At 45.2% G+C, this 13,120-nt stretch overlaps 2 long non-coding RNA genes across 3 annotated transcripts in view; one reads left to right on the top strand and one right to left on the bottom strand.

Moving 5' to 3' along the window:
• LOC125634939 (uncharacterized) overlaps positions 1–13,120 on the bottom strand; it is a 35,523-nt gene that overhangs the window by 8,257 nt on the left and 14,146 nt on the right. The gene's annotated exons all lie outside the window — the stretch shown is intronic.
• Positions 1–13,120, top strand: part of LOC125634938 (uncharacterized) — a 39,660-nt gene that overhangs the window by 19,789 nt on the left and 6,751 nt on the right. For both annotated transcript variants that reach the window (XR_012667478.1, XR_007356087.2), the window contains exons 2-4: positions 8,823–8,949; positions 11,350–11,473; positions 12,108–12,209. This is a non-coding gene — a long non-coding RNA (uncharacterized LOC125634938). The remainder of the gene's footprint in view (positions 1–8,822; positions 8,950–11,349; positions 11,474–12,107; positions 12,210–13,120) is intronic.

The following is a 13,120-nucleotide window of genomic DNA, read 5'->3' as shown; positions in this document are numbered from 1 at the left end:
GGTTGTTGTGTGCTGTTAATCAGGAGCCACGTTTCCCCCCAGAGGTGGCTGGATTTCAGTAGAGGGTGAAATGATGTATTTAATCTGTGTGTGTGCATGCACGCCTATTTAGTTATATATCAGTTAATTCATGGATGGGGTTTTCAGAGGCACCCTGGGCTGCTGTAACGCTGCTTCCATTGAAGTCAGTGCTTTTGTTATTGGCTGAGGGCTTTTGAAAAATCTCATCTGTAACCCCTCTCTAGAGACTAGTTTCAGGGATAGATTCAGCTCAGGGTTATTGGTGGCATAACCCCCTGCTAGATGGGCACGGGTAGCCATAGCCACAGCTTTCCTTTATCTCCCCACTGGGGGCCATGGAAAGCAGTGCAGCCCAAATGTTGCCTTGGCTGAGAAGAGCATGGCTAAGGTGTCAGGGGGTGTACTGATTCAATGCACTTTCTGCAGGTACAGCTCCTGTAGAACTCCACTCCTGTTGCCCCCCAGGAAGAAACCCAATGGAGGGTGAGGATGGTAAGAATTTTCCTTTACCTGCTCTGCTTTGGGATGAACCTTCTAGGATCCAGGGAACTTTGTAGACACAGGAAGACTTACTTTATATCTCCCACCACTGACAAGAGGGAATTTGGCACTAATTTCACATACTGCTTTGAGATCTTTAGCAGTATGATAAATGGAAGTGCTCTATAGATGGAAAATGTGAATGATTATAAAGTTATTATTTACAAAGCAACCTTTGCTTTCCTTTGGGATGCAGAAGTGTAAGTGGTTTGCAAGCCAATGAAACCAAAATCAACTTTTTGACTCATTTTATGTAACTTTTGTTAACACTCCTCTGGGTATTTTCCTCTCTTCTTGCTCTGGCCACTTCATCAGCACAATGGTGCAAAATTAGCTATTGAATCTACAGGAAGGAAGCTCCAGGAAACAGGTGACACAATATCAGGCTAGACTTTAAAAGCACACTTCCTCCGCCAGCTCAGATTTATTCTGTATCAGATTTTTAAAGGGAAATAGTAAATTACGCTGGTGTGTCCCTTAGCTGAGAAACAAGCCATTTTTGATCAGATGCATTATTCTGGTGCAGAGGATGCAGTATTCCACCGGGTATAGGTGAGGCTGAAGTCTGGAGTCATTCATTTTGTCCTCTATTCAAAAGTGAGCATTCAGAGATGTGATTTATTCATCCTAGAGCTGTGTGAACATTTGGAAGAAACTCCTTCAGGAACACTAAAAATAGCTCCCTCTCTGTTTAGCCTTTTTTCTGCTGTAAAAAGATCAGATGCTTTGACAAGAAGGGGGATTTTCTGATGTGTGCTTGCACATTGTTGTGAACACACATTCCTGATATACATATGGGAAATCAGACCAATAAATAAATCATACTAGTTTTGTAATAATGGCAACTAATGCCTACAAGTTTATAGTCAAAGATGCCCTCAGAACAACTGCTTTGGGAATGTGTAAGAACGTGTGCCTCAGGGCAGCATATTTCTTTTCATTCATTAGCGATGACCATACACACTCACAACTTCATTTTCACTCCACCTTGAGTTATATAAGCCCTGGTCTACACTAGGACTTTAGGTCGAATTTAGCAGCGTTAAATCGATGTAAACCTGCACCTGTCCACACAATGAAGCCATTTTTTTCGACTTAAAGGGCTCTTAAAATCGATTTCCTTACTCCACCCCTGACAAGTGGATTAGCGCTTAAATCGACGTTGCCGGTTCGAATTTGGGGTACTGTGGACACAATTCGATGGTATTGGCCTCGGGAGCTATCCCAGAGTGCTTCATTATGACCGCTCTGGACAGCACTCTCAACTCAGATGCACTGGCCAGGTAGCCAGGAAAAGAACCGCGAACTTTTGAATCTCATTTCCTGTTTGGCCAGCGTGGCAAGCTGCAGGTGACCATGCAGAGCTCATCAGCACAGGTGACCATGATGGAGTCCCAGAATCGCAAAAGAGCTCCAGCATGGACCGAATGGGAGGTACGGGATCTGATCGCTGTTTGGGGAGAGGAATCCATGCTATCAGAACTCCGTTCCAGTTTTCGAAATGCCAAAACCTTTGTGAAAATCTCCCAGGGCATGAAGGACAGAGGCCATAACAGGGACCCGAAGCAGTGCCGTGTGAAACTGAAGGAGCTGAGGCAAGCCTACCAGAAAACCAGAGAGGCGAACAGCCGCTCTGGGTCAGAGCCCCAAACATGCCGCTTCTATGATGAGCTGCATGCCATTTTAGGGGGTTCAGCCACCACTACCCCAGCCGTGTTGTCTGACTCCTTCAATGGAGATGGAGGCAATACGGAAGCAGGTTTTGGGGACGAAGAAGATGATGATGATGATGAGGTTGTAGATAGCTCACAGCAAGCAAGCGGAGAAACCGGTTTTCCCGACAGCCAGGAACTGTTTCTCACCCTAGACCTGGAGCCAGTACCCCCCGAACCCACCGAAGGCTGCCTCCTGGACCCAGCAGGCGGAGAAGGGACCTCTGGTGAGTGTACCTTTTAAAATACTATACATGGTTTAAAAGCAAGCATGTGAAAGGATTACTTTGCCCTGGCATTTGCGGTTCTCCTAGATGTAGTCCTAAAGCCTTTGCAAAAGGTTTCTGGGGAGGGTAGCCTTATTGCGTCCTTCATGGTAGGACACTTTACCACTCCAGGCCAGTAACACGTACTCGGGAAACATTGTAGAACACAGCATTGCAGTGTATGTTTGCTGGCATTCAAACAACATCCGTTCTTTATCTCTCTGTGTTATCCTCAGGAGAGTGAGATATAATTCATGGTCACCTGGTTGAAATAGAGTGGTTTTCTTCAGGGGACACTCAGAGGAGCCCATTCCTGCTGGGCTGTTTGCCTGTGGCTAAACAGAAATGTTCCCCGCTGTTAGCCACAGGGAGGGGGGAAGGTTGAGGGGGTAGTCACGCGGTGGGAGGAGGCAAAATGCGACCTTGTAACGAAAGCACATGTGCTATGTATGTAATGTTAACAGCAAGGTTTACCCTGAAAGAGTGTAGCCACTGTTTTACAAAATGTGTCTTTTTAAATACCGCTGTCCCTTTTTTTTCTCCACCAGCTGCATGTGTTTCAATGATCACAGGATCTTCTCCTTTCCAGAGGCTAGTGAAGCTTAGAAAGAAAAAAAAACGCACTTGCGATGAAATGTTCTCCGAGCTCATGCTGTCCTCCCACACTGACAGAGCACAGACGAATGCGTGGAGGCAAATAATGTCAGAGTGCAGGAAAGTACAAAATGACCGGGAGGAGAGGTGGCGGGCTGAAGAGAGTAAGTGGCGGGCTGAAGAGAGTAAGTGGCGGGCTGAAGACAGGGCTGAAGTTCAAATGTGGCTGCAGCGTGATGAGAGGAGGCAGGATTCAATGCTGAGGCTGCTGCAGGACCAAACCAGTATGCTCCAGTGTATGGTTGAGCTGCAGCAAAGGCAGCTGGAGCACAGACTGCCACTGCAGCCCCTCTGTAACCAACCGCCCTCCTCCCCAAGTTCCATAGCCTCCACACCCAGACGCCCAAGAACGCGGTGGGGGGGCCTCCGGCCAACCAGCCACTCCACCACAGAGGATTGCCCAAGCAACAGAAGGCTGTCATTCAATAAATTTTAAAGTTGTAAACTTTTAAAGTGCTGTGCTTAAAGTGCTGTGTGGCATTTTCCTTCCCTCCTCCACCACCCCTCCTGGGCTACCTTGGTAGTCATCCCCCTATTTGTATGATGAATGAATAAAGAATGCATGAATGTGAAGCAACAATGACTTTATTGCCTCTGCAAGCGGTGATTGAAGGGAGGAGGGGCAGGTGGTTAGCTTACAGGGAAGTAGAGTGAACCAAGGGGCGGGGGGTTTCATCAAGGAGAAACAAACAGAACTTTCACACCGTAGCCTGGCCTGTCATGAAACTGGTTTTCAAAGCTTCTCTGATGCGTACCGCGCCCTCCTGTGCTCTTCTAACTGCCCTGGTGTCTGGCTGCGCGTAACCAGCAGCCAGGCGATTTGCCTCAACCTCCCACCCCGCCATAAACGTCTCCCCCTTACTCTCACAGATATTGTGGAGCACACAGCAAGCAGTAATAACAGTGGGAATATTGGTTTCGCAGACATCTAACCGAGTCAGTAAACTGCGCCAGCGCGCCTTTAAACGTCCAAATGCACATTCTACCACCATTCTGCACTTGCTCAGCCTGTAGTTGAACAGCTCCTGACTACTGTCCAGGCTGCCTATGTACGGCTTCATGAGCCATGGCATTAAAGGGTAGGCTGGGTCCCCAAGGATAGCTATAGGCATTTCAACATCCCCAACAGTTATTTTCTGGTCTGGGAATAAAGTCCCTTCCTGCAGCTTTTGAAACAGACCAGAGTTCCTGAAGATGCGAGCATCATGGACCTTTCCCGGCCATCCCACGTTGATGTTGGTGAAACGTCCCTTGTGATCCACCAGAGCTTGCAGCACTATCGAAAAGTACCCCTTGTGGTTTATGTACTCGGCGGCTTGGTGCTCCGGTGCCAAGATAGGGATATGGGTTCCGTCTATAGCCCCACCACAGTTAGGGAATCCCATTGCAGCAAAGCCATCCACTATGACCTGCACATTTCCCAGGGTCACTACCCTTGATATCAGCAGATCTTTGATTGCGTGGGCTACTTGCATCACAGCAGCCCCCACAGTAGATTTGCCCACTCCAAATTGATTCCTGACTGACTGGTAGCTGTCTGGCGTTGCAAGCGTCCACAGGGCTATTGCCACTCACTTCTCAACTGTGAGGGCTGCTCTCATCTTGGTATTCATGCGCCTCAGGGCAGGGGAAAGCAAGTCACAAAGTTCCATGAAAGTGCCCTTACGCATGCGAAAGTTTCGCAGCCACTGGGAATCGTCCCAGACCTGCAACACTATGCGGTCCCACCAGTCTGTGCTTGTTTCCCGAGCCCAGAATCGGCGTTCCACAGCATGATCCTGCCCCATTAGCACCATGATGCATGCATTGGCAGGGCCCATGCTTTCAGAGAAATCTGTGTCCATGTCCTGATCACTCACGTGACCGCGCTGACGTCGCTTCCTCGCCCGGTATCGCTTTGCCAGGTTCTGGTGCTGCATATACTGCTGGATAATGCGTGTGGTGTTTAATGTGCTCCTAATTGCCAAAGTGAGCTGAGCGGCCTCCATGCTTGCCTTGGTATGGCGTCGGCACAGAAAAAAGGCGCGGAACGATTGTCTGCCGTTGCTCTGATGGAGGGAGGGGCGACTGACGACACGGCTTACAGGGTTGGCTTCAGGGAGCTAAAATCAACAAAGGGGGTGCCTGTACATCAAGGAGTATTTCAGGCAGGACTGCACGGAGGGTTCCAATAAGAAATGGTGCACCTAAGTTATCGTTCTTATTGGAACAGGGAGGTTAGCCTGGCCTCTGATTGATACATGGCTAGATTTACCTCGCTGCACCTTCTCTGTGAGTGACTGCAGTGTGATCTAGAGGAATGAATCCCCTAGATAGGGGACGAGGCAAATGAGTACAAAACAAATCTGGTCTATTTCTTGTTCTGAGCCACTCCATCTATCTTTTACATCTTTGGCTGGCAGCAGACGGTGCAGAAGGACTGCATGCCATCCACATCTCATGGCTGCTCGGCAGAAGATGGTACAGTACGACTGCTAGCCATCTTCATCTCTTGCCTGCCTGGCAGAAGATGGTACAATACGACTGCTAGCAATCCTCATCTCTTGCCTGCCTGGCAGAAGATGGTACAGTACGACTGCTAGCAGTCCGTATCGCCTGCCCGCTCACCATAAGACGGTTCAATAGGACTGACTGCAGGACTAAAGAGAATGACCTGGTCAAGTCACTCCAAATTTAGTCCCTGCGCCCATGTCTGCCCAGGCGCTCCCAGCCGACGTGGCCAGGAGCACCTTGGACACGACGAGGACAACTACCAGTCGTATTGCACCGTCTGCTGCCAGAAGGCAATGGGTTGCTGCTACTGTGCAGCAAAGCCATACCGCGTCTGCCAGCACCCAGGAGACATAGGGTGACGGTTACCTGAGCGGGCTCCATGCTTGCCGTGGTATGGCGTCTGCACAGGTAACTCAGGAAAAAAGGCGCGAAATGATTGTCTGCCCTTGCTTTCACGGAGGGAGGGAGGGAACGGGGGCCTGACGATACGTACCCAGAACCACCCGCGACAATGTTTTAGCCCCATCAGAGTGCTCCATTGTGACTGCTCTGGACAGCACTCTCAGATGCCCGATTGTTTGCCGTTGCTCTGACGCCGGGAGGGGCGCTTACAGGGTTGGCTTCAGGGAGCTAAAATCAACAAAGGGGGTGGCTTTACATCTAGGAGTATTTCAGGCAGGACTTCACGGAGGGTTCCAATAAGAAATGGTGCACCTAAGTTATTGTCCTTATTGGAACAAGAAGGTTAGCCTGGCCTCTGATTGATACATGGCTAGATTTACCTCGCTGCACCTTCTCTGTGAGTGACTGCAGTGTGATCTAGAAGAATGAGTCCCCTAGACAGGGGAGGGGGGGAAGCAAATGAGTACAAAACAAATCTGGTCTATTTCTTGTTTTGATCCACTCCATCTATCTTTTACATCTTTGGCTGGCAGCAGACGGTGCAGAAGGACTGCATGCCATCCACATCTCATGGCTGCTCGGCAGAAGATGGTACAGTACGACTGCTAACAGTCCGTATCGCCTGCCCGCTCACCATAAGACGGTTCAATAGGACTGACTGCAGGACTAAAGAGAATGACCTGGTCAAGTCACTCCAAATTTAGTCCCTGCACCCATGTCTGCCCAGGCGCTCCCAGCCGACGTGGCCAGGAGCACCTCGGACATGACGATGACGGCTACCAGTCATACTGTACCGTCTGCTGCCACAAGGCAAGGGGTTGCTGCTACTGTGTAGCAATGCCGTACCGCGTCTGCCAGCACCCAGGAGACATAGGGTGACGGTTACCTGAGCGGGCTCCATGCTTGCAGTGGTATGGCGTCTGCACAGGTAACTCAGGAAAAAAGGCACGAAATGATTGTCTGCCCTTGCTTTCACGGAGGGAGGGAGGGAACGGGGGCCTGACGATATGTACCCAGAACCACCCGCGACAATGTTTTAGCCCCATCAGGCATTGGGATCTCAACCCAGAATTCCAATGGGCAGCGGAGACTGCGGGAACTGTGGGATAGCTACCCACAGTGCAACGCTCCGGAAGTCGACTCTAGCCTCGGTACTGTGGAAGCACTCCGCCGAGTTAATGCACTTAATGCACTTAGAGCATTTTCTGTGGGGACACACACACTCGAATATATAAAACCGATTTCTAAAAAACCGACTTCTATAAATTCGACCTTATTCCGTAGTGTAGACATACCCTTACACATAATAGTGGGTTGATCTATTGGATACCCTCTGCTTCATTACAAGGCACTCTGCTTTCAACCTTGTGCTTCTCAGCACAAGTATCTTCTATAGCCACACATTCTGGGCCAACTTGAGGTCATATGGTAAGAGGATGGTCACCACTCCTGAAACAGACTTGCTGGTATGTGAATCTGCAACCACATGCACACAAAGTGCAATAATTTCTACTGCTCTGCTCAATAACTGCACCTGAGGGTGTGGTATATAGGACAAGTTAGTAGGTCAGAGTAGGTGGGTGTGAATGATGATAAGTTGGTTTAACACACAAAGTGGGGTGGAAGGGCAAGGTTGAAGCAGGCAAATCAATCACTAAGAGGGTGTGGTTTTTTTGTTTTGTTTTTTTGTTCTTAAAAAGCCAGGATGGCAATAAAAAAGGTCTGCCTTACCATGTAAAATAAATGTATTTATATTTGCTCTATTTGACCTGTAACTTACCTTCATATATACACTCTGAATTTGTCCCCTTATCCTTTGGTGTTGGATATTGTTTGGGATTTTAAATATAGTTTTGTTACATTTTTAAATGAAAGGAATTTTTCAAAAAATAAAGGGACTTAATTATAACCGTATTCATGAAAAGTGATTATTTTATTTAAAAAATAACTGAAAATAATTAAATCTTTTCCCCCACAGTAAGTATTGGACCGTCCCTCTGTAATGAGTACTGAAATTTACTATTTCCCTCCCATTAAAATGTAATTTTGTTTTTAATAAGCATCAGCAAACCAGCTTGGATTCACTAAGAACTGGCTTGAACCTGTTCTGAGTTTTGAATCAGTTCAGTTACTTCAAAATGTCATGTGACTGCACTTCCTGAGCACAGCTGAGTCTGGAAGTAGAGGTTTCATAGGAGTGGCTAGGTTAACTTGTCAAGATTTCTAGCCAAAATACAATAAATAATCATCCAGTCCATTATAGTTTTAGGGCAGTTCTTTCGGTAAAATCATTGCAGACAAAGAATCATTGCACTGCATAGTCTCGTTGTATAATGACTAACAGAATGTCTATGGAACAAAAAAGCACTTTTTTCTTATTGTCCCTTTTGTGTAGAGTTTGTGTAAGTATGAAATCTAAATAAATATATAAAACAATTACATCCATTGTCAGTGCCAATGGGCAGAGTATGCATAAAGGGTGCCTTTTACACTATTGTGAAACAGATAGGTGTTTGTGATATTCAGGCAAATTTCTTGTCTCAGCTGCCTTTCTGTGCTGATCTATTTTTTGTGCTGCAATTGTTTTTAAAATGTCCTTGGTGCTCCAGAAAGAAGAATACTTTTGTTGAGTGATCAAAATCAGGTAATAGCGCACTGCTTTTAAAGACCCCATGTTATTCTGGTTTGTCTCAAGAGAGTAAAAATGACATGTTATGCTCTTTTTCCATTTCAGTATATTCAATATACTCTTCTTCCATTTGCGGGTATAAACTTGGCTCAATTTGCAAGAGGAATACATCTGAGGCAGAGTTGGGAGTTTCAGGGAACAAATTGAACAGGCCCGTCCAGACAAAACTAATGTAAGTACTCAAAGAGGAGTATAGTGCACTAGATATAATGTAATTCATCCAATGGGGTCCAATCTAAACCAAACAAAAATGTGGGAGATTTAATTGAGTTTGCATGGCAAAAATGGCCAATTTCTCCATTTGTAGGTGATAACACATATATTTCTCACAGGCCGTTAGACCGTAAAAAATTTATGAGACCCTTAAAGTAGAAACGTGAAATTCAAATATCTCTGAACCTAGAGGCTATGAATAACCCACACATAGTTGAGAGATATTTTTCATTCTTTTGCCTTTGTCTGCCCTAAAGAGCATATACAGCAATCATTGCTGTATTTTACAATGCTGTTTCCAGAAGGACATTACAGTGCTGAAAAATGCTGAGTCATCTAACATCATTGGTAGAACCAGCCAGATGATACGTCCCAGTGTGATTTCAGCATGGTAGGTCAGCATGGGCAAGCACATGGCAGGGAAGGCACAGTAGCTGGATGCTTTGATATCTATACATCCTTTTATTCAAATGTCTTGTCTATTAAATGTTAATGATAAAAATGAATGGCACTGTAACAACATGAAATAATTGGTAAAAACATAGACTTTAAGAGGTAGAAAAGACCTAATAGGTTTAGATAGGGGTCTGTGCCTAAACTATGATCTAAACAGTCCCAAAATTTGCATTGGGTTCCAAGCTGAACCGGACTTCAGAACCACAGACTTGGGGAAGTGTGAATCTAAACTTTGCAGATTAGGCTGCTCTCTAATTATGTTTCCTAGCTCGTTCTCCTGCCAATAAAGGATTAATTTAGTTTCTGTTTTCTTAGCAAATGGGACATCCCATCTTCATCAGTCTCTGGTGTTTCCAGGGCCAAGTATGTTGTATCATTTCACAACCTAGGTTTAACAGATTTAACATACGATAAGAGTTCAGTACCACATGGTCATGGTAAATATAGAATTTCACAGATGTTAGGATGTTTTATGACTTTTGGATTTGCTGGGAACTGTAATTGTAAGAGGCACCAGACATTAATGAGCATGGAAACTAAACTGCTGCAATGTTGAGGAAGAAGAAATCATTCCTGTTGGTCATGAATGATGTGAAATGATGAAGCAATGAATTGAGAGGAGTTGACAGCACACTACCCACTGGCAATTGTTTTTGGACTGTTGCTGTAATGATTTCCAGTATGTTACTAAAAAGATCTTCCATCTTTATTTATACACAGAACTGCAATAATAATACGAGGTTATCCCATTACTGAAGGTAGAGTCTATTTGGCCAGTTATCAGTATCTATATAAATTCCTCTTCTGGAGATTTGAACAGGCATAGGCAACTATCATTGAGGTTATAAAAACAAACTGCATTTCTCTTGGCCTAAGTTAGCCAGCCAATCTGCTGCACTGCAATTGCAAGCTATTCTATTTTTGCAGTACTGGATATTGTTGCCAGAGTTGAAAATCAGGAGCACTCCTGCCTAAAGGCAACTGACTCTAGGAATGCAGGCCATTTAATGAGTCTTTGCCTTTTCCACACACCAAGTAAGAGTAATAATAGCCTTGGAAAGCTTATACAAGAAGCCATTAAACTGATCAAACAGAGGGCAGTAAACACATGTGCTGGGAGCAAAATTATTACTGGAAACTAGATAGACAAAGAGTTGCTGTTTTGTCCAGATTAGCAGAAGGCAAATTAATATTTCTGTTATTGCACTCAGACGTAGCAGCCTGTTTAAAGATGAACCAAGTAACCGCAGGGAGATAGTCTTGCTAACCAGAAACGAATAGAATCACTCTTTTTAGCCGTGATTTTGTTTGAACAAACCCAAGATTACTGATTTAAATGGGATTTCTTATGTACTAAAATGCTTTGTTGGATTGGGGCCTATGTACAAGCAGGTGAACAACTTAACAGGTGCTGTGACTTGATGTGGTCTGATGAGATGAGTAGACAGGGAGTGTGATTTATAAGTTCTAGAGTAAAACTGTGGACCTTGGTGATCTGAATTAGCAAACAAGCCTTTTCTCCTTTTAGCTTGGGGGTTTTTGCATTTTGCTTTGAGTTCACACAATCCCTTGAAATCAAAGCCAAAGATGAGACTGCTGGGTTTTTGCTTGGCTTGGGATCCAACTCATGTAAAAATCACAGCTTCTCATGGCTTCTGCTTAAAAACACAAATTATCCTAATTTACTGGAAACTCAGCCTTAGCTGATTGGACGATCAGATCACCTTTTGGTGAACATGGCAGGAGTTTCAGGTTAGCAGTGAAACCAGGTTTCATTATGAGCATTTATTCTAAATCCAGGCATAGGTATTATAGTGTAGGAGCAGAGCAGTGTGTGTGGGATGATTGTGGGTGATAGTTTACAGATACAGATTCACATCTGGGGATACCCTGACTTTTGTAGGTATGGACTGTGGCAGAGGGCAATGGCAGTGGAAAATCCAGGAGGGCATGGGTTTGCAGCTGTGGGGCCATAGGAAGTCAATGAAGCTGATGAAGTGGTCAGGAAGGGGATATGATGAATGCAGGTAAGGAGAACACTGATTTGGTACCTCCCCTTGACATTTTTTGCCCTGGGAGCTTATATGGTGCTCCTGTGTAATTCAAAGCTGGGCCACTCTGCCTTCCTGGTGTAAACTGCAAAGGAAGATGGTGGTAGTAATTCTTCCCTAGAACAAGCCCCTCCATGTGCAAGATCTCTAGGCACTCTGGCTGATAATATGTTGTATTTTCTACTCTTTACACTACAGTGACACCAGGCAGAATCTGTGTAGTGTCAGTAAAATGTGGACACTTTGTACAAGTTAAAACTGGAGTCAGAGAGAGCTGCTGCAAGCTCATAGAAAACTGCAAAACATTTGATTTAGAAAGAATTTTGCTTATAATCAATGCAATATGTTCCTGCATTTGTCACCCCCTTTACTTTATTACTAATGACTGTTGCAAGAAAACAGGATCTTTGTTTCTTCAGGGTTCGTCTGCTAAAATTGTTTATTCCCCACCCAAAGTCATAATGTTTGTGTTCGTGTAATCGAAACTGGCTACTCTGGTGATTATTGGAGTGTCAGAGAGGGGTGTAATGTTGGTGGAAGGGTAGCAAAAAGGGAAGATATTCATGCTTAAGAATCAAAGTTCTTATTTTCATCCACATGTCTAATGAAGCAAGAAAGAGAACGACATAAAATATGACGCATCAGCGGAATTATTTTGAAATAGAATATTTTGCCTTGTTTTCCACCAGGCATCAGAGACTCTACGTTTAAGGTAATGGAACTCACTTGTCCTATTTATTATTTTAATCTCATGATTAATTTTATTTATTTAAGGCTAGACTGTATGACTTACACAATTAAATTTTGGAAAACTCGTGGGTACTGTTGCTCTCTGATAATCTAACTGCAGCTGGGGATTCAACCACATCCCTAAATGGAATTGTGAATTCGAGTGACAAATGGCAAGCATTCATCCTCAGTTCAAGGGACAGACCTAATCCTTGCCTTCTCTTCTGACTGTTTCTCTGAATGTACTACTATTGCTTTGGTCTTACCCAGAATGAACCCCCGTCAGTTATCCAGGTCCCATTCACTACCAAAAACAGCTAGGATGTTTGACAGCACTGACAGATGACAATATTGTATTTATATGGGGCCTCTCATCTCAAAGTATCTTGGTTCTAAGTGCCCTCAGTTTCCTCTGAAGCCATTGTAAACTACAGCTGGGCCAGATTAATACATAGGCAAACAAACAGCTGCACAGTATACTCACCGTGGCTGGGCTGGGCATGCTGTGGAACTGCCAGGACTGGCTGTGCCTCTTGCTGCTTCTTGTGGCACTGCTCACCATGATGGGGAGGTGCAATGTCACTCATTCAGATTTGGCCTGGCCACTCCCCACCCATGTCATGATGGAGGGGGGCCCCTGGGCCAAATTTGAGTGGGTGTGTTGTGACTCCCATCATGATGAGTAGGGCCCTGAGCAGCATTGGGATGTGCAGCCCATCGGGCAGATCCACAGCATGGCAGCTAAGCTGCAGTGAATATACTGTATGTCTCTTTGGTGTTGTTCATGAGTCCGTAAGTGTATTTTGCCGAGCGCCCACTGATGGATTAATCTGGCTCTGCCGCTCAGTATCACACAGCACTAGGCCCTTATCAAACTGATATTCTAACTATACA

The sequence above is a fragment of the Caretta caretta genome, chromosome 3, assembly GCF_965140235.1.
Source record: "Caretta caretta isolate rCarCar2 chromosome 3, rCarCar1.hap1, whole genome shotgun sequence".
Lineage (NCBI taxonomy): Eukaryota > Metazoa > Chordata > Testudines > Cheloniidae > Caretta > Caretta caretta.
The sequence above is the reverse complement of the archived record's forward strand: the minus strand, read 5'-3'. Positions and strand labels throughout refer to the sequence as shown.